At 33.6% G+C, this 21,854-nt stretch overlaps 1 non-coding gene across 1 annotated transcript; it reads left to right on the top strand.

The window, feature by feature from the left end:
• Nucleotides 1-886: 886 nt before the first annotated feature.
• Nucleotides 887-960, top strand: TRNAV-AAC (transfer RNA valine (anticodon AAC)). The gene has a single exon. It is a non-coding gene; the product is annotated as a tRNA-Val (tRNA).
• The last annotated feature ends 20,894 nt before the right edge of the window (nucleotides 961-21,854 follow it).

The raw sequence follows: 21,854 nt of genomic DNA, 5'->3' as shown, positions 1-21,854 counted from the left end.
ATAATGTCATGAATTGACATTAAAAAATTGTCATGCATGACTATTTATTAGTTGATTGCTTTAAAATAACAGTATTAAATGCTAGTTCTTACATTGCTTAGATATTACGAAGATGCTTCTTAGTTGTGGTGCATCAAAACCTATGAGAACAAGCTTAGATAATATCTTCAAGATTTTTCAGGATTTGGTTTAAAAACAAATGTTTAAATAACTTGAACTAAAACCCTATCACATCAAGTTCAAAAGTAGAATAGTGTTTCATAATGAATCAAGAATTGCAAGATGTTTGATTTTATCCAATCTTAAAACATCTACTTAACTATGACTTCACTGTTAGACCATTACATAGATTTATTATGAACAATCATAGTTCTAAATTCATTATAAAATCACAATTCTAATATTTTGATCTATTACAAAATTATAATGTATTGAATTATTTAAAAAATAATTGAATAAAAAGATTTTTCTTCAATTTATAAGGATACAAAATTTAGATTATCACAATCATATAAAAGTTAAGTTTGATTAAATTTTGTATTCTAATAAATATGATTATAATTTGATTTTATAAACATCTATTATTCTTTGAAAAAACATAAAATATTATCTGTTTCAATTAAACAATTACAATGTTAAAAAACATGAACAATATTAAACAATCTTTCAATTTTTTCTATAAATTGATAATAAATCTATATATATAAAATGCAGACAAACCTGAAAGAAAACAGAAAGATGAGCGAGGGTTGAAGATGGGAATCACAGGCTAACTTAAACATAGGTTGCCATCATATAATCCAAGATCTGTTCGTTCTTTCCTAGATATATACTGTTGGGCAGAACTAAATTAGAAGTTAAAAAAAAGAGTATTAAAAAACACTGTGGTGCCGTGGTGTAGTTGGTTATCACGTCAGTCTAACACACTGAAGGTCTCCAGTTCAAGTCTGGGCGGCGCCAAGTTTTTTTTGGAGTCTATCTTCTGTGTAGTTTCTTTTACAAATTTCTGTTTTTGTTCTTTCTGTGTAGTTTCGGTGTTTACTTCATGCGGTACAAATAGTCCTTTCCAAACTATCTAATTCAATTGCATATTAGCATCTAAAATACGGTTTTGATTCTTGTAAGTATTTTATTTTTGTCTAATTAGTAAAAATGTGTTTCACTAAGACTCAAACTTGAGTGTAATTTAGGAGATCAAGGGTGACTCAATTGACCCTTAAACAAGGAGTCACCCCTAACCTAGTAATTTTTCTTGAAATTGTAGATCTAGGATTTTTTAGATCTTAGGATTATCTCTATTGTTAGAATGAGACCTTGAATATGTACACATTCCTACAAGGAGACGAATGGTGTGTGTGGCTATATATGGGGTTTACTTCAAAAACATATTTTGGTAATTTTTACCTCCATAAATAGCCAGTATTAAAAATATAAAATATTTTTGTTCTTGAATCTTAAGTGTCTACGATTTCTATGAGCTAAAAAAACATAAAAAAACAAAGATATCTAATCAAGCGTGCTAGAGAAAGATCTAATATGATATTAAAATCACATGTACTTAAAATATAAATTTCAATGATTGAATTCAAATATATATCTTATATGTGGATATTTGAGTAAAATCTATATCACATGTACTTAAAATATAAATTTCAATGATTGAATTCAAATCTATATCTTATAATATATAATAGGTAAAATGTATTTTTTCCAAATGTCTAGCATCATATATGATGCGTGTCATAATAATAGATTTTTAAAAATATGATGCACACCATATATGGCACTAACTAGATGTGAATGCAACTTAAATATTTTAATATTTCAGATTTGAAACATATATACTTAGATACCCAACAATCTCCACACAACCCAAGGAATGAATCATAGATTAGATACCATTTTGGGGTTTATAAGATATACCAAGGCACGTGGATTCTATATTGAGAATGATGCAAGTAGGACTTGAAATCTCGCTTGGGGTAATTAGGTAATTAGGCCTCCCATAATAAGAGAAGTACCAAAATTTTTGATAAAGAATAAAGTTCAACAATTGGAACATGAGGGGGTTTACATGAAATGATCACAAATCAAGTCCCAGGCCTTGGAACTATCTCTGTCTTGAGTTATGGAAGATGCTGCTATGGATTCCTAACATGCACATGGATCTTGCATGCCTAAGGCATCAAATTTTCTCTCACGTCTGCCTCTTTTGTCCTAAAACCAAAAGACTCATATAATACATTTTTCTAACTTGGATTCCACCTAGGGTCATTAAATTCCCATGGTAGAATCTTGAGTTATGAGGGAAAATAGATGAAACCCTGGCTATAGGTGCAAAACTAGAGTGGTAATTAGTAATTTGAGGATACCCGGAGTTATACAATGAATTAGAAACTCATTCCAAGTGAAAATGAAAGGTTATTCACCATACTATCCAACTATGTCATAGTTTCATACATGTGTGTCAAAGGGTATCTATACAACTTGCTATGACATCAGATTTGGTAGAAAACTTAGTATATTTTATTGATTCAAAGTAACATTACACATTGTATGCCTACCACCCACTTGAAAGGGTTATGCAAGCCTTCCCAAATGTTTTAGAAACCATTTGAAATAGATAATGACCATTGGGGATTCAAAATACAACTTTCGCAAAAAGTTGCTAAAAGTTGCTTGACAACTTTTTAGCAGCTTTTGCATTTTTAGTGCAACTTTTGCTCCTAACAACTAAAGTTGTTTTTAACCAAACCAACATGGATAATAACATGTAAAAACATGAAAGATTAATATATCCTAACATTCTAGACTATTTTACACCTTTGACCATAGTTGACCAAGGGCTTGTAGTGCACCAATCTTGGAACTAGGTCTCACAAGTGGGTCAAAACAAATAGCCATCATTCCTAACTAATCCTAAGGATTTAAAAGGCTTCAAGAGAGTCTTGAAATTTCAATTAAATAGAATTTATTAGGGTGCCCCTACACCATACTCCTCATGAATTTTAGAGCTCAAGTTCCCACTTGAGTCAAGTTGATCAATTGTAGTGCCATGTTGAAGGATCTGCTCTTCAGTCATCCACGTAGCATCAATATTAGTAAGTTTTTCCATTTAACAAGATACTAAATATATTTTTTATTCTTTCTCTTCCTAAGGACCTTTATTTCCAAAATCTTCTCCAATTGCACTAGTTTGCTAGGAGGAATATTTGTGACAAAGTCTGATGTATTGACATTTTCTAAATTTGTATAGATAATCGTAACACCACAATCTACATCACCCTTATAGAGAGTTAGGTTAGAAACATTAAAGATTGGGGAAATAAAAAAAGTATGGGGCAAACAACTTATGTAATATTGTGCATGTGCTAACTTTCTTCATGTGAAGTTTAGAATATCCGCCTTTTGGTAATCTCTCCTTCCTGAGGTATGTCCAAACTTTGTCGCCAATCTGAAAGTGAACTTCTCTCCTTCTTTTATCTGCATGTTCCTTATACTACTAACTAGTTTGCTACAGTCTAATCTTTACCTCTTCTTGGACTTGGCTGATGAGTTTTGCCAAGTCTTCTCCCTAAGCACTGACATTAAAGTCTGATGGTAGGTCTATCAGATCTAATGGACCTCTAGGATGTATACCATAGACTATTTGAAATTGTGTTTTTCTAGTGGATCTATTCAAGGAATCATTAAAATAAAAAAATTCTTGAGGGTGTATAACATCCCAATTCTAATTGTATTGCTTGGTTAGGCACCTAAGAAAATTTATAAGTGACCTATTCACCACTTCTGATTGGCCATTAGTTCATGGCTGATATGTAGAGCTATAGGTCAAGTTTGTGCTCAATGTCTTGTGAAGTGTACACCAAAAAAGAACTTGGAACTTCATATCCCTATATGAAATAATTATTTTTGGTAAGCCATGAATTCTTACAATTACTTTAAAGAAAAGATGAGCAATGTGTGAGGCATCATTGGTACTTTTGCATGTCAGAAAATGCACAATTTTGTTAAACCTATCCGCAACAAAAAATACACTATCAAATCCTTGTTTGCTTCTAGGAAGTCCCATGAAAAAATCCATTGAAATGGAATCCCAAGGTCTAGTAGGTATTGACAAAGGTTGTTACAACCCTTGGTTTGTGGATACACCCTTAGCTTGTTGACATATAGTGCAACTTTCCTTAAATTTCTTGATGTCATTAAACATTTTAGGCTAGTAAAAGCTCCTCTTCATCTAATCATTTGTTTTATCAATAACAAAATGGCCCCCCAAGCCACCACAATTCTTCTCCTTAACGATGTTCAGCCTCATGGAACACCTTGGAATAAAGAGTTGAGAACCTTTGAATTGTTAGTTTTTGGTGACTGATTAGGAAAATGTTGTACATAGTTAATAAATTCTTTAGGGTAGGCCGCTATTTACCAATGGCTAATATTTTTCAATCAGCTATTGTTTATAATCTCCAATTTATGGCCGACATATAACTAATTTTAACCCTAAAGCATCAGAAATACTTGTATAAATGAGCTTAGGGTTAGGGATTGTTTCATAAGGTGTGATGCAAAAATTGGTTCTTGCGGTGGTATTGAGCAGTAAGGGATTATAGATTGTAATCAAGTTGTAATCACTAGATCGTAATAATATTGGACTTGCTATTTGGTAGACATAGCCTAGGGATTGGGTGAACCACATTAAATCTTGGTGTCTTGTGTTCTCTTCTATGTGATCTATTATTTTATGATATTGTTTATATTTGTATTTAATTGTTATTTCTATCTGTGGTTTGATCCTAACAAGTGGTATTAGAGAGAGGTTTTTTTTTCAGTTATCTTCTACAAGAAAGTCTCATAGTTGAGTGGGAGTCTCATGGTTGAGTGGGAGCGATGGCAAACGAGGGTAAGCTGAGGGTTGACAATTTTAATGGGCAAAACTTTCAGTTATGGAAGATGAAAATCTTTATTAGAAGGATTTATGGAAGCCATTGGAAGGAAAAACCAAGAATTAGGGATCTATGACAAATGAAAAATGGAATCTTTTAGATAGAAAGACACTTGGAAGCATTTGATTATGCCTAGCACCATCGGTGGCATTTAATATAACAAAAGTGAAGATGATAGAAGAGTTGATGGAAACCCTAGAAAATTTTTATGAAAAGCCCGCTACTTCAAACAAGGTATTTCTCATGAAGCATTTATTTAACATTAAAATGGCTGAAGGTGAATCTATTGCAAATCATTTAAATGAGTTTAATACTATTACTAGTAAGTTATTTTCTATGGGTATTAATTTTCATGAAAAAATTAGGGCTCTCTTGATTTTGTGTTCTTTTCCTGAAAGATGGAATGGCTTGGTAATGGAGCTGTGAGTAATTATGTTTCTGGATCTAATATCCTAAAATATGATGATGTGATCAGTGTTATTTTGAGTGGAAACTAGTAAGAAAACCTAAGGCGGATCTACATCAAGAAATGCTTTGAACACACAAAGCAGAGGTAGGACGATTGAAAGAGGAAATAATTTTGGAAATCATGAGAAATCAAGAGGAAAGTCAAAGGGGAAGAGGTCTCAATTGAGAGGATCGAGAGATTGATAGTACTGTGGTAAAATAGGGCATAAGAGGAAAGATTGTTGGACTCGAAAGAATAATGAAGGAGATAATCCAGAAGGGAACAAGGAGGCAAATGTGGTAAGTAACAAATCCAAAGAGGATGGTTTGCTTCTATCTTTAGAAAGTGTTGATCATTCATGGATTTTAGATTTTGGTGCTTCATTTCGTGCTACACCTCATAGAGATTATTTGATTGATTAAGTCTAAGGGGATTTTGGGCTTGTTTATTTGGGAGATAATGAACCCTATGAGATTGTTGGAAAGGGAAAAGTTAAGATTAAGTTGCAGAATGAGAATCATTGGCTACTACATGAGATAAGACATGTTCCAAGGCTAAGTAGCAATTTAATTTGAGTAGGGAAACTCAATGATGAGGGTTGTGTAGTTAGTTTTAATGATAAAAATTGGAAGGTTTCAAAAGGTTCCCTTGTAGTAGAAAAAGGTGTGAAATTAGGTACCTTATATCTTTGTACAAGTCATATTGTTCCTTCTACCTTAATTATTTTAGAGAAACATGAATGTTCAAGAACAGTTGCTATAGTTGAGAAAGGAGAACAAATAGTTGATGTAGATTCTAATACAACACTATTGCACAATAGACTTGGGCACATGAGTGAGAAAGGTATGAAAGTACTTCATTGAAAGAAAGTTTTACCAGGTCTAAAATGTGTTAATATGGATTTCTATGAAAGTTGTGTGTATGGAAAACAAAAGAGAGTCAGTTTTGTGAAGATTGGGAAGGAAAATAAAAAGGAGAAATTAGAGCTTGTGCACACAGATGTATGGGGACCTCAGGTATCTTCCCTTGGTGGTTCTCATTATTACATTACATTTATTGATGTTGCAATTAGAAAACTATGGGTTTATAATTTCCTTAGAAATAAATATGATGTATTTTTAACTTTTAAGAAATGGAAATGCTTGGTTGAAAATAAGACTAGTAAGAAATTAAAATGTCTTAGATTTGATAATGGTGGTGACTATTGCAATCATGAATTTGAATATTATTGCTCCACTAATGGTATTTGTAGACAAAAAAATATTCCAAGGACTCCACCAGAAAATGGAGTGGCTGAATTCATGAATGAGACTATAATGGAGTGTGTAAGGAGCATGAGGTTGCATGTTGGGTTTCCCTTACACATGTGGGTAGAAGCTATCAATACTACTTATATTTGATTAATAGAGGTCCCTCTACTCCTTTAGGTTGTGGTATTCTAGAAGAAGCATGGATTGGTAAGAAGGTGAGTTATTCTTTTCTCAAAACCTTTGGTTGTGAAGCATTTGTTCATATAGATTCTAAAAATAGAACCAAAATGGAAGCTAAGTCAAAGAAATGTGTAATTTTTGGATATGGCATTAATGAGTTTGGTTATAAGTGTTGGGATTTTGAAAATCATAAAATTGTAAGAAGAATGGATGTCATATTCAATGAGAAAGTGTTATACAAAGATCTGTTGCAGCAACATGAGAAGAAAGAAGATGATTATGTATTGTTGGATGTTACTCCAAAAGATGATGTTCTAGCCATTCCTCATGATGTGCAACAACCATAACAAAAAATACCACACACACCATTGGATTTTTGACAGTCAACAAGGATAATTAGACCTCCAGAAAGATTTTCTCCCTCTTTGTATTCTATTTTACTAACTGATACCATTGAACCTAAATTTTATGATGATGTTGTGCAAGTGGATACTAAGATTTAGTGGGAGTCTGCAATGAAAGAAGAAATAGACTCTTTGCTTAAAAATAAGACATGAGATTTATGTAAATTGCCTATAGGTAAAAGTGCTTTATAGAATAAGTGGGTTTATAGATTGAAAGAAGAGGATGGAGGTAATAAAATATTTATAGCTAGGTTAGTGGTAAAAGGATTTGCACAGAAAAAGGGCATTGATTTTGATAAGATATTTTCTCCTATTGTTAAAATGATTTCTATTTGCACTATTTTAAGTATTGTAGCTATTGAATATTTTCATTTAGAGCATCTTGATGTAAATATTTCCTTCCTTCATGGTGATTTGGATGAAGAGATATATATGGCCCAACCACAGGGTTTTGAGGTCAAAGATAAGGAGAAATTAGTGTGCAGATTGAAGCAAAGTTTATATGGTTTGAAGCAAGCACCTCGGCAATGGTATCTGAAATTTGACAGGTTTATGCATGAGCATGGATGCAATAGGTGTCATTCAGATCATTGTGTTTACTTTAAGAGGTTGGATGTTGATAGCCACATTATTTTAAGTTTATATGTTGATGATATGCTTGTAGTTGGGTCTAACATGGATCACATTAAGGGGCTAAAACACTAGTTAGCACATGCATTTGCTATGAAGGATTTGGGAGGTAGGGGAAAAAATCCTTGGTATGAAGATTTGTAGAGAGAGGAAAATTAAGAAATTTACTTTATCTTAGGCTGATTACATTGAGAAGATGTTGCAACATTTCTCTATGGAGAATGCTAAAGCTGTCACCACATCTTTACTTGATCATTTGAAGTTGACTAAGGAGATGTGTCCAACGACATAAGAAGAGGAGGATAAGATGTCCACGGTACCCTATACTTCAGTTGTAGGAAGCTTGATGTATACTATGGTATGTACAATGCCAGATATTGCACATGCAATAGGAGATTGTTGTCTAATATAGAGTCTAATCAGTCCCTAAGTGGGAGATTATTAGTTTGTAGTGACTGATCAAGGAAGTACTATAGTTACTTCATAGATTATTTGGGCTACTATTCACCAATGGTGGGCTACTATTTTCCATTGACTAATATTCACCAATTAGCTATAATTTATATTCTCCAATTTATGGCTAACATGTATCTAATTTTAACCATAAAGCAGTATAAATACTTGTATAAAAGAGCTCAGATTTAGGGATTGTTTGATAAGGTGTGATGCAAAAATTGTTTCTTGCGGTGGTATTGAGCTATAAGGGATTATAGATTGTAATCAGGTTGTAATCACTAGATCGTAATAATATTGGACTTGCTATTTGGTAGACATAGCCCAGGGATAAGGTGAACCACATTAAATTTTGGTGTCTTTTGTTCTCTTCTATGTGATCTATTATTTTTTGATATTGTTTATGTTTGTATGCAATTTTTATTTCTATCTGTGGTTTGATCCTACCAAGTGTTATCAGAGCAAGGTTATTTTTTCAATTATCCTCTACAAGAAAGTCTCATGGTTGAGTGGGAGCGATGGTAGATGAGGGTAAGCTGAGGGTTGACAATTTTAATGGGCAGAACTTTTAATTATGGAAGATGCAAATGGAAGACTATCTTTATTAGAAGGATTTATGGAAGCTATTGAAAGGAAAAACCAAGAATCAACGATCTATGACAAATGAAAAATGAGATCTTTTAGACAAAAGATAGAAAGACACTTGGAAGCATTCAATTATGCCCACCACCATCGGTGGAATTTAATATAACAAAAGTGAAGATGATAGAAGAGTTGATGGAAACCCTAGCAAAAATTTATGAAAAGTCCTCCACTTCAAACAAGGTATTTCTCATGAAGCATTTATTTAATATGGAAATGGTAGAAGGTGGATCTATTGTAGATCATTTTAATGAGTTTAATACAATTACTAATAAGTTATCTTTTTTGGGTATTAATTTTCATGAAAAAATTAGGGCTCTCTTGATTTGTGTTCTTTGCATGAAAGATCAAATGACTTGGTAATGGCTGTGAGTAATTATATTTTTGGATCTAATATCATAAAATATGATGATGTGATTGGTGTTATTTTGAGTGAGGAGACTCGTAGGAAAACCTTAGGTAGATCTACATTATAAAAATTTTTGAATGCACAAAGCAGAGGCAAGATGATTGAAAGAGGAAATAATTCTGGAAATCATGAGAAATAGAGAGGAAAGTCAAAGGGGAAGAGGTCTCAATCGAGAGGATCAAGATATTACTAGTACTGTAGTAAAATAGGGCATAAGAGGAAAGATTGTTGGACTCAAAAGAACAATGAAGGAGATAATCCAGAAGGGAACAAAGAGGCAAATGTGATAAGTAAAAAATTTGAAGAGGATGCTTTGCTTCTATCTTTAGAAAGTATTGATGATTCATGGCTTTTAGATTTTGGTGCTTTATTTCATGCTACACCTTGTAGAGATTATTTCATTGATTATGTCCAAGGGGATTTTGGGCTTGTTTATTTGGGGGATAATGAACCTTGTCAGATTGTTGGAAAGGGAAAAGTTAAGATTAAGTTGCAAAATGGGAATCATTTGCTACTACATGAGGTAAGACATGTTCCAAGGCTGAGTAGGAATTTGCAACTCTATGATAAGGGTTGTGTAGTTAGTTTTAATGATAAAAATTGGAAGGTTTCAAAATTTTCCCTTGTAGTAGTAAAAGGTGTAAAAGTAAGCACCTTATATCTTTTTACAGCTATATTGTTCCTTCTACTTTAATTCTTTTAGAGAAACATGAATGTTTATGAATAGTTGTTGTACTTGAGAAAGAGGAACAAATAGTTGATGTAGATTCTGATACAACACTATGGCACAATGGACTTGGGCACATGAGTGAGAAAGGTATGAAACTAATTCATTGAAAGAAATTTTTACCAGGTTTGAAATGTATTAATATGGAATTCTATGAAAGTTGTGTGTATGGAAAATAAAAGAGAGTCAATTTTGTGAAGACTGGATGTTGGTCAAATAAATAGTATTGACAAATGAGTGTCAACAAACTTAACCATTTTCACCATACATGTCGAGTACACAATAGATATTGAGCAAGAATTTCAATAGGTGTCGAGTCACAGTTAGTGCCGAGTAGATTATAGTATAGCATATGCTGAGAAATATAGGAATTGTTCTTGTGTTGAGTAACATAATCATTCAGATGCTGAAAAACTCAGAACAACATATGTCAAGTGATACAAGATATAATAGGTGCCGAGTGAACCAGGAAACATAGTTGGTGTCGAGTAATCTAGAAACAGTATGTGTCGAGCATTAGTAATAGTTCATGTGTCGAGAAACACAGGATCAACATAAGAGTTTGAGCCTACACAAAATAAGATGTAAACCATTTTTGGAGCTGACTTAGAGAAATTTTGAAGGAGAAAGAGGATAAGGACGAGTCATTTGTATTCCCTATGAAATCTGCATGCAACCAATTAGAAAAATGGTGAAGGCATGCAACCAATGAGAAAAATAAAAAATATGAGCAAGAATTTGATATTCAATTTGGATCATAGATCCATACCTAACCCTAAGTCTTCATATTCTTTATAAGGAAGACAAATGCACCATTGTATGTATGGAAGGAAAGTTGTATAAAGGGAAATTATAGTAAAATTTTAGTATAAAGAGAAAAGACTTAGTGAAAGGGATAGCATTTTATATCCAGTTGACCATAGTAGATTAGGAGACATATTTAAAGATCAGATCAAGCAAGGATCAAAAGAGAAAGAGCAGATCAAGTGCCTAAACCCAACTATTTGAGATTGCATTTAATCAGGTCAAAAGTTCTAGTACTCTCTCACAATTGTATTAGAAGTTGAAATCCTACAGTGATAGGTTAGCTTAACAGCTAGATAGGAAAGTCTTTGGAGAAGGACAAGAAAATTCTATGTATTAGGTAGGTTTAACAACCTTCATGTAAATCCTTTAATAGGGTGACACTTCATGTAAAGTGTTTGTAAATCCTTTCAACAGGTCATTATTGACACAGTGTAAAGCCTTTAACAAGGAAAATCATCAGAAGTGGTTGAATTCATTACTGCAGTAATTTTGTGGGTATCATCCCCACCCCAGTTTTACCTTCTTATTCTTGGAAGGTTTCTGGGTAACCAAAATCTCTTGTGTTATGTGTTGACGCATGTTCTCATTTTATGCTTGTTTACTTGCATGCATGTTAATTTTAATTATATTTTATTATGAGTTTGAAAAGATAACAGTTATATATTATTATGGGTTTGAAAGGATAACAATTGGTACTTCTGATTCACCCCCCCTCTCAGAAGTACTCTTCCCATTTGAATATTCTAACAATTAGTATCAAAGCACTGGTTCTCATAAGGAGAAGCCTAACAGCTTAGAGAAAAAGGTCAGAAGATGGAAGTCTTCAAACTTGGGAAGATCATTGAAAATCAGGTGATTGATGTGCAACTAGCTCTACACAAAGTAGAGGAAGTCAGGGAGGAACTGAGAAAATCTTTGAAAACAAGAAAGGAGATAGCCACAGCTGAAAATGACATACATTACAAGGAGATTGATACCACACACATATTTACCAATGGATATATTTGATGCTACAATAACAAAATTAATGGAGAAAAGTAGAGCACAAGTTAAAGAAATCAGATTACTCAAGCTTGAACAAGAATCACAAGCCATAATGCTTTGTGAAGTAACTGAACAAAAGAAAAGAGCTATTCAAGACAAGGTCATGGTAGAAGATGACAAGATAAATCTCATCAATAAACTAGAAGAGAAGACAAATGAATTTGAAAAGATTTCAAATATGCAACTAGACACCTTGAGCTAGATGATGAATGCTCATCATGAGCTGAACATGAAGGACATTAAGATCTCCACCTTGAAGATGTAGAATGAACAATTGCAGAATGAATTGAAGAGAGAAAAGAAAATAGCAGGAAGCTACAACAAACCCAATGAGGCCATCAAGTATTTTGAGCAATTGCTGAAATCACCAAGGGCTAGTAATGATACTTCAGGACTTGGCTACATTAGCATTGAGCAAGGAGAATCATCTAAGAGTATAGAAGAAAGAATAAACAAAGGTAAGAACACTAAACTCACTTGTCATTTCTATGTTAAAAAGGGACATACCTCTAATATGTGCAGAAGAAAGAATAGTCATCAACATGTTAAGCCCACAAATGCAAGTTTTTGTCACAAGTGCAAAAAGCAAGGACATCAAGCACATGAATGTAGAATAAAGATTATAAGGACACTAAGATTTGAAGGTCACTGCTACAATTGTAAAAAATATGGACATAGAGCTTTTGTGTGCAGATCAAAGCCTATGTGGACACCTAATCAGCCTACAAGAAGAACCAATCATGTACATCACTACAATTGGGATTACAACACCAAGTATAGCTGTTACTATTGCTAAGAGTATGGACACATTCCTGAAAATTGCATAAGAACACATTTTAAGGGAAATTGCAATAGATGGTTAAATCAAACTACTTGTTTTAGATGCTTAAAGACTAGTCATATCAGTAGGAACTATCCAACAGAAGTCAAAGAACCCAAGACTAAAGTTAATAAGGGCAAAGAAAAAGTTAATGAGGAACACATTAGGGAAGATATGAAGAAGACATGGCAGAAGAAAGGCGAATGCAACACATCAAATGGAGAGATCACTTTACCCATGAGGTCAAGTGATCACACCTCATCAAATTAAGTACTAGAAAGGCACATATGGCTAATACATATAAAGATGTATCATACATCAGCCCAAAAAGAACATAGGAACATTGCAAAGAATAAATTTACATAAGTTAAGATGCCAGGATAAAATTTGGAAGATAATGCTGAGCTATCTTTGGTTGCCGAGTAAAACTCTAGCACAGGCCGAGTTAAACAGTCTAGTGGATGCTAAGTAAAGAGATAATAGTAGCTGTCAAGTGAGTGAAAAATAGTTGATGTCAAGTTGGAAAATCCTTTGGAAGCTGAGTGTACAATTGTAAAGAATGAAAGCAATAAATGCTAGGTTTCAAGCCTAATAAAAGTGAAAATTGTTCATTTTCATGGCATTCAAACGAAGAGCAAAAATTAGAAGAGCTAAGAGGCGATCGAGAAACTACCTTACAGTCACTCGCATCAAATACAACATAGATTCAACACAAACTCATCAATTTGAATGTATTTATTAAGTGCTGAGCTACATAGAGTTTCAATTTTTAATACATTTTAAAGCCCTAGTTTGGTAATATGGCTTCTAGCTCAAGAAACCCTAAGTCTAAGGGAGATCATGAGATTCAACTAGTTAGAAATGAAGTTAAATAGCCCAAATTTAGACCAATACCTGAAGTAGCCTATAAAAATGACCCGGCTAGTGCACTATCTATCATTCCACCCAAAGTCATCATGGTTCAAGACATACGGAAATGCTACAATTGTAAAATCGGTGCCATAGGTGACCTAGAAATATTCAATGCCTATGATAAGCTATGTGAGAATAAGATATTGAAGGATGAGTTTTCAATTGTTAAGAAGAAGGGTTTAACTAAAACCCTAGTTTTTCCCATAGTGTTTAAAACATAATAGATTCACATTGTTCTAAGCCGAATTCATGATGGATGTCTGTGGCTAGAGTCAAGACTCGTCAAGATTACTAAGAAGATTGTTCATAGGGTTACTGGTCTTCCAACCCTAGATCGACCAAAAACATTGAGAAGTGACAAAAAGGAGGTAATTGAGAAGAACACAAGCGCAAAATGGAACAATAGGGGAATGACTATTGATACTGTGAATGATCCCCTACTTGACTTTGTTGTGAGGATAATTTCGCATAAATTTTATCAATCCAATAGACTAAACAATGTTCCCTACATAGTTTTTGATGTGGCATACAAGTTAGTAAAGAAAGATCACACTTGTGATCTAGCTGAACTCATGTTGCAACAAATCAATGAGAACTTAGGAGCCATAAGGAGATCAAAAGGTGCACAGTGTAAATCTGGCTTAGTTCTCATGTGCATATTATTTTATGTGATGGAAGAATTCCCTTCATTTGGGAAGGTAAACTAGAATTCTAACAAGATAGTAGTCACTCAAATTAATGAGTTCATTGATCAAATGGGAGACAATTTTGAAGCCCAAATGGCTAGCTATTTTGAAGACTTTAAGAAGTCTATGAAGAAAAGGATGAGGATACCAATCTTACTAGTTGAGAAACATGTCAATGAAATATGTTTCTTGGTTGATATTGACTTCACATACATTTGAGCTGCAATACCAAGGGTAAGATGGCTAAGGCCATTAGGATATGAATTGGATATTGATGAAGCCTTAGCAGCAATCACAACTTTTTTAGCAGAAGAAATTGATAAAGAAGCTCCTCACTTTGGAACTTTTATGTTGTTAAGTCCAAAATTGAGACAAAACTAAAAATCGCTTTAGTTATTAAGAAGAAGAATAAAATGGTGAGGAAAATAAAGAAGACATTTGGAGAAAATATTAAAGGTGAAGTAGAAGAAGTAGAAGAAGTGAAAGGAGATAGTGAAGAAGAAGAAGAAGAGCAAGGGCAAGAGACAAAAGATATGAAACAAGGGCAAGAAGAAGACAAATAGGAAGGTTCTAAGGATGAAGAAGCCAAGGAAGCACCTACACCTATTGAGCAAAAGAAGAGAAAGGCAAAAACATAGCCTACAACTCAGTCAAAGCCCAAGAAGGTAACAAAATTAGCACCAACTAAGCCATCTCCAACTAAGCCAACAACAACAAGGGTCACAACAAGAGCATCAACTCGAAAGACCAAAGATGTCGTAAAATAAAATCAAAAAGATATTGCACTGCTAATAGAAGAGCCCAAGAAAAGAAGAAGATATGTGGCTCAACCAGACATAGATGATGAAAGGACAGAATCTGAAGATATAAGTCAATTTAAAGTGGTAAGTCATCCACCAAAGTTTTTTATTGATAAATTATGTGCTAAGATTAGGAATGGAGACTTAAATGATATGAAGAATGTAAATTTTAATAAGGTCACAAAAGATGAGAAAAATAAAATAGAGACATCTATCTATAATATGATGGAAAAATATAAACATACACCTCTTGAACTGGATAGTTCATTGCCAAAGGAATTATACAAGATTGTAGAGGGAAAATGGCATTTTTGTCTAAAAATTGAGAAAGAAATAAGGGAGTCTACCTTAGCAAGGATGTTTCCTGATTTGACTAAAAGTCAAATAAAAAATGCAGTTAAAAGGCATAGCAGTAGATTTACTCCCAAATATAGGGCATTCAATATTCTACAAAATAAAATTAAAGAGGTTGTGAGAAAAACCACAAAAGTGTGGAGAATTATCTACAAGAAAATTGATGATGTATTTGATGAAGTATACAAGGTAGAAGTAAGTGCTAAAAAAAAGGAAATAAAAGAAGCAAGAAGAAAGAAGGTAGAAGAGAAGAAAGTAGAAGAGAAGAAAGTGGAGGAAGAAAAGGATGAAGAAGAAAAGGAGGAGGAAATAAGTAAAGAAGAAGAAAAGGGGATAGCTGAGCAACAAGAATAGAGTGTGCAAGACACACAGTTTCCACCTCCTAGCCCTCCTCACTCAACTACTACACCTACAAAATAGTCATTATAAAGGATATTACTGACCAAACAGCTCAAAACATCAACCCACTCACTACAGAGGATCTCTCAAAGATCCTTCACCAATCTACTCTATAGGCACAATTATGCACAAATCCTATATTGGTGAGTGTAGATGAAATACAAAGAGTAGTCGCAAGACCACAAAGACAAAAGGTGAAGCCAAATGTACAACCTTTTACTTACACTAAAGCTATATTTTTGATGTTGCCACACCACCTCCACCAAGTGTAAATCTAGATAATGTTCAGATGTCAAGTACAGAGGAGAGGAAATCAGATGAGAAGGATGATGTAGCAAAAGAAAAGGAGTAGGCTTCCATTTAGACATTGGTAGAATTACCAAAGAATGGCACTCCTACTAAGACTATTCAGAAGCTGAGCACTAAAGCTATTCCATTGTAATTTTCCAAGCCAGGCTCAGGTTCAACAAGAGTGACTAGGGTACTTCACTATGGAGACCCTGAACTAGATGAATAAATTGAGATACCCTTCTATGATTCCAAAACTATCACAATGACACAAATGACTAAAATGAAAAATGCATTGGATAGAAGGATGAGGCAAGAAATTATGAGAAAAGAGTTTAAAAAAAAGAAAACACTTCATGATATCAAGGACATCTTCATGGATGCCTTCAACTTGCAGTCACCAGATGAAAGAAAACTAACAATTGAGCAACTATTAGACATAGTTGATCAGGTGAAAAATGAGGACTAAGACACCAATGTTAAACTAATGGAATGGTTAGAAAGAAAGTTTCAAGGTAAGGTTAATGAGAAGATATCAAGTGGCATTGCACTTGAAAAGATAGAGTTGGCCAAGACAATTGATAAGGCCAAAATTGTTCTTGAAAATATTTTTTCATTACATAGGAAGTTGTGTGATTTTTAAAAATTTGCACAAGAAACTAATCAATGAATAATGAGCTTGGAAAGAAACCTAAAAATCTCTAGTATGCAATTACCTAGAGATCTAGCTCAAAGTGAGAAGCATTTTGCACAGACACTTCACACACAAAAGGAGTTAGCTCTGCTAACAACAGAGGAGGACAAAATAAAGAGTAAATTGATGCAAATCCAGTCCTCTATAACCCCTCATTTAGAATTCCTCCACAAGGAACAAGTTTATGTTGAGATATTATTAAATAAAGATCCCAATCTTTCTACTCTTGATGGACTTGTACACCTTGTTGTAGAGATTTCCATCCAACACAAGTCATTGGACATTGCTTTGGAGAATTGGGATGTAGCTCTAAAAATAATAATGGAGGTAAATAACAATTTTTTGGCTAAATATGGTATTGCTTCATAGAACCCTTTGAAATTAGTGTCAAAAAAGGGGGAGAATGAACAATGGGGGAGACATATATTATAGGAGAAGTTCTAAGAAAAGGAGGAGATATGTAATTACCAAGGTAATACCAAATTTTGACAAATTTTGATCATTCTTTCATTTTGAAAATAAAGTGGAATGATTGTATATAGCCAAAAAGGGGAGGAAAGGAATAAAGAAGTGGAGAAGAGATGTATATAGCCAAAAAGGGGAGACAAGGAATAAAGGAGTGAAGAAAAGATGTAAACTTTTGGTAATCACATGGAATACAGGCACATCAGATAGATCAGATACATCATACAGGGTCAGAATGCAGAAACAGATCAAAGGATAGAAAGGATAAGGCATTTTGGTATAGAATTTAAAAGTTCAAAGACATAATCAACTCAAGGGGAGGTATAAGGTATATTACCACTCACAATTTTTGAAATTTTTGCAATTTTTGCATGAAAGTTGAGTGAGTAAAAAATGTACTCAATAAGGTTAGGATCATCAATGCTTAGTTAAGTGTTTTTGACACTCATGTCAAAGGGGGAGATTGTTGGTCAAATAAATAGTATTGACTAATGAGTGTTAACACACTTAACCATTTTCACCATACATGTCGAGTACACAATAGATGCCAAGCCAAAATTTCAATAGGTGCCAAGTCACAGTTAGTGCCGAGCAGATTATAGTATAGCATATGTTGAGAAATAAATGAATTTTTCATGTGCTGAGTAACAAAATCATTCAGATGCTGAGCAACTTAGAACAACAGATGTCGAGTGATACATGATACAACAAGTGCCAAGCAAACTAGGAAACATAGTTGGTTCTGAGCAATCTAGAAACAATATGTGCCAAGCATCAGTAATACTTCATGTGCTGAGCAACACAAGATCAACACAAGAGCTTGTGCCTACAAAAACTAAGATGTAAACCATTTTTGGAGCCGACTTAGAGAAATTTTGAAGGAGAAAGAGGATAAGGTCGAGTCATTTGTATTCCCTATGAAATCTACATGCAACCAATCAGAAAAATGGTGAAGGCATGCAACCAATGAGAAAAATGCAAAATATGAGCGAGAATTTGAGATTCAATTTGGACCATAGATCTATACCTAACCCTAAGTCTTTGCATTGTTTATAAGGAAGACAAATGCACCATTGTATGTATGGAAGAAAAGTTGCATAAAGGAAAATTATAGTGAAACTATAGTATAAAGAGAAAAGACTTAGTGAAAGGGATAGTATTTTATATCCAGTTGACCATAGCAGATCAGGAGACATATTTAGAGATCAGATCAAGCAAGGATCAAAAGAGAAAGAGCAGATCAAGTGCCTGAACCGAGCAATTTGAGATTGCATTCAATTAGGTTAAAAGTTCTAATACTCTCCCACAAATGTATTAGAAGTTGAAATCCTAGGGTGATAGGTTAGCTTAATAGCTAGATAGGAAAGTCTTTGGAGAAGGACAAGAAGATCCTATGTATTAGGTAGGTTTAACAACCTTCATGTAAATCTTTTAACAGGGTGACACTTCATGTAAAGTGTTTGTAAATCCTTCCTTTCAACAAGTCACTATTGAAACAATGTAAAGCCTTTAATAGGGTAGGCCTTTAACAAGGAAAACCATCAGAAGTGGTTGAGTTCATTTCTGTAGTAATTTTGTGGGTGTCATCCCCGCCCCAATTTTATCTTCTTATTCTCAGAAGGTTTCTGGGTAACCAAAATCTCTTATGCTATGTGTTGATGCATGTTCTCATTTTATGCTTGTTTACCTGCATGCATGTTAATTTTAGTTATATGTTATTATGAGTTTGAAAGGATAATAATTGGTACTTTGGATTCACACCCCCCCCCCCCCTCTTAGAAGTGCTCTTCCCATTTGAATATTCCAATACTGGAAAGGAAAATGAAAAGGAGAAATTAGAGCTTCTGCATATAGATGTATGAGGACCGGTTCAAGTATCTTCCCTTAGTGGTTCTCATTATTATATTACATTTATTGATGATGCAATTAGAAAGTTATGGATTTATTTCCTTAGATAGAAATATGATGTATTTCAAACTTTTAAGAAATGGAAATGCTTGGTTGAAAATAAGACTAGTAAAAAATTAAAATGTCTTAGTTCCAATAATGGTGGTGAGTATTGTAGTCATGAATTTGAATATTATTTCTCCACTAATGGTATTCATAGACAAAAAAACTATTCCAAGGACTCCACATGAAAATGGAATGGCTAAACACATGAATGGAACTATAATGGAGTGTGTAAGGAGCATGAGGTTGCATGTTGGGTTTCCCTTACACATGTGGGTAGAGACTATCAATACTGCTATATATTTGATTAATAGAGGTCCCTCTGCTCCTTTGGGTTGTAGTATTCTAGAGGAAGCATGGACTGGTAAGAAGGTGAGTTATTCTTTTCTCAAAACCTTTGGTTGTCAAGCATTTGCTCATATAGATTCTAAAAATAGAACCAAAATAGAAGCTAAATCAAAGAAATGTGTAATTGTTGGATATGGCATTAATGAGTTTGGTTATAGGATTTGAAATTTTGAAAATCATAAAATTGTAAGAAGCAGGGATGTCATATTCAATGAGAAAGTGTTGTACAAAGATCTGTTGCAACAACATGAAAAGAAAGAAGATGATTATGTATTGCTATATGATACTCCAAAAGATGATGTTCTAGCCATTCCTTATGATGTGCAACAACCACAACAAAAAATACCACACACACCATTGGATTTTTGACAGTCGACAAGGATAATTAGAGATCTAGAAAGATTTTCTCCTTCTTTGTATTCTATTTTACTAACCGATGCTACTGAACCTGAATGTTATGATGAAGTTGTGTAGGTGGATAATAAGATTCAGTGGGAGTTTGCAATCAAAGAATAAACAAAATCTTTGCTAAAAAATAAGACATGGAATTTATGCAAGTTGCTTATAGGTAAAAGGGCTTTATAGAATAAGTGGGTTTATAGATTGAAAGAAGAGGATGGAGGTAAGAAAATATTCATAGCTAGGTTAGTGGTAAAAGGATTTGCATAGAAAAAGGGCATTGATTTTGATGAGATATTCTCTCCTATTGTTAAAATGACTTCTATTTGCACTATTTTAAGTATTGTGGCTATTGAAGATTTGCATTTAGAGTAGATTGATGTAAATATTACCTTCCTTCATAGTGATTTGGATGAAGAGATATTTATGGCACAACCACAAGATTTTGAGGTCAAAGGTAAGGAGAACTTAGTGTGCAAATTGAAGCAAAGTTTATATGGCTTAAAGCAAGCACTTCGACAATTGGTATCTAAAATTTGATAGGTTTATGCATGAGCATGGATACAATAGGTGTCATTCAGATGATTGTGTTTGTTTTAAGAGGTTGTATGATGATAGATACATTATTTTATGTTTATATGTTGATGTTATGCTTGGAGTTGGGTCTAACATGGATCGCATTAAGGGGCTGAAATGCTAGTTAGCACATGCATTTTCTATGAAGGATTTGGGGGCAGAAAAACAAATCCTTGGTATGAAGATTTGAAGAGAGAGAAAAAATAGGAAATTGATTTTATCTTAGGTTGATTATATTGAGAATTTGTTCAATGTTTCTCTATGGAGAATGTTAAATTTTTCACCACACATTTACATGGTCATTTGAAGTTCACTAAGGAGATTTGTCCAAACACATAAGAAGAGGAGGATAAGATTTCCAAGGTACCCTATGTTTAAGCTGTAGGAAGCTTGATGTATGCTATAGCCCAGATATTTCACATGTAATAGGAGATTGTTGTCTAGTGTGGAGTCTGATCAGTCCCCAAGTGGGAGATTATTAGTTTGTGATGACTAATTAGGGAAGTAATATACATACTTCATAAATTATTTGGGTTACTATTTGCCAATGGTGGGCTACTATTTTCCAATAACTAATATTCACCAATTAGCTATAATTTATATTTTCCAATTTATGACCAACATGTTCTAATTAATTTTATCGTTAAAGCAACAAAAATACTTGTATAAAATGGCTTAGGTTAGGGATTATTTCATAAGGTGTGATGCAAAAATTAGTTCTTTTGGTGGTATTGAGCTGTAAGGGATTATGAATTATAATCAGGTTGTAATCACTGGATCATAATATTATTGGACTTACTGTTTGGTGGATGTAGCCCAGGGATTGGGTGAGCCACGATAAATCTTGGTGTCATGTGTTCTCTTCTATGTTATCTATTTTTTTTGATATTATTTATATTTGCATGTAATTTTTATTTTTGTCCATTGTTTAATCCTAAGATGAACAAAAGATCATTTTGAATGATTTACTCCGAGAAATCATTGTGATATCTCCATTTTAGTTTAGTACAAACCTTAAATGCTTCTCCAAAATCTAGATTTCCTACATAGAGATGTTTGAGTGCATCAATGCCAATGCTCTATAATTGGACTTCTTCAATTAAGGCAACCCTTCTACTAAGAGCATCACCACTTTATTTTCTTGAGCTTTCTTGTGCTTTAATGTGAAGGTGTATGCTTGCAGCTACTCCATCCATTTGATATGTCTAATGCTCAAATTTTCTTGA

This window comes from Cupressus sempervirens, chromosome 6 (genome assembly GCF_028749045.1).
Source record: "Cupressus sempervirens isolate cs-2001-9-10 chromosome 6, ASM2874904v1, whole genome shotgun sequence".
Lineage (NCBI taxonomy): Eukaryota > Viridiplantae > Streptophyta > Pinopsida > Cupressales > Cupressaceae > Cupressus > Cupressus sempervirens.
Note: the sequence above shows the minus strand (reverse complement) of the source record. Positions and strands in the feature narration are given on the sequence as shown.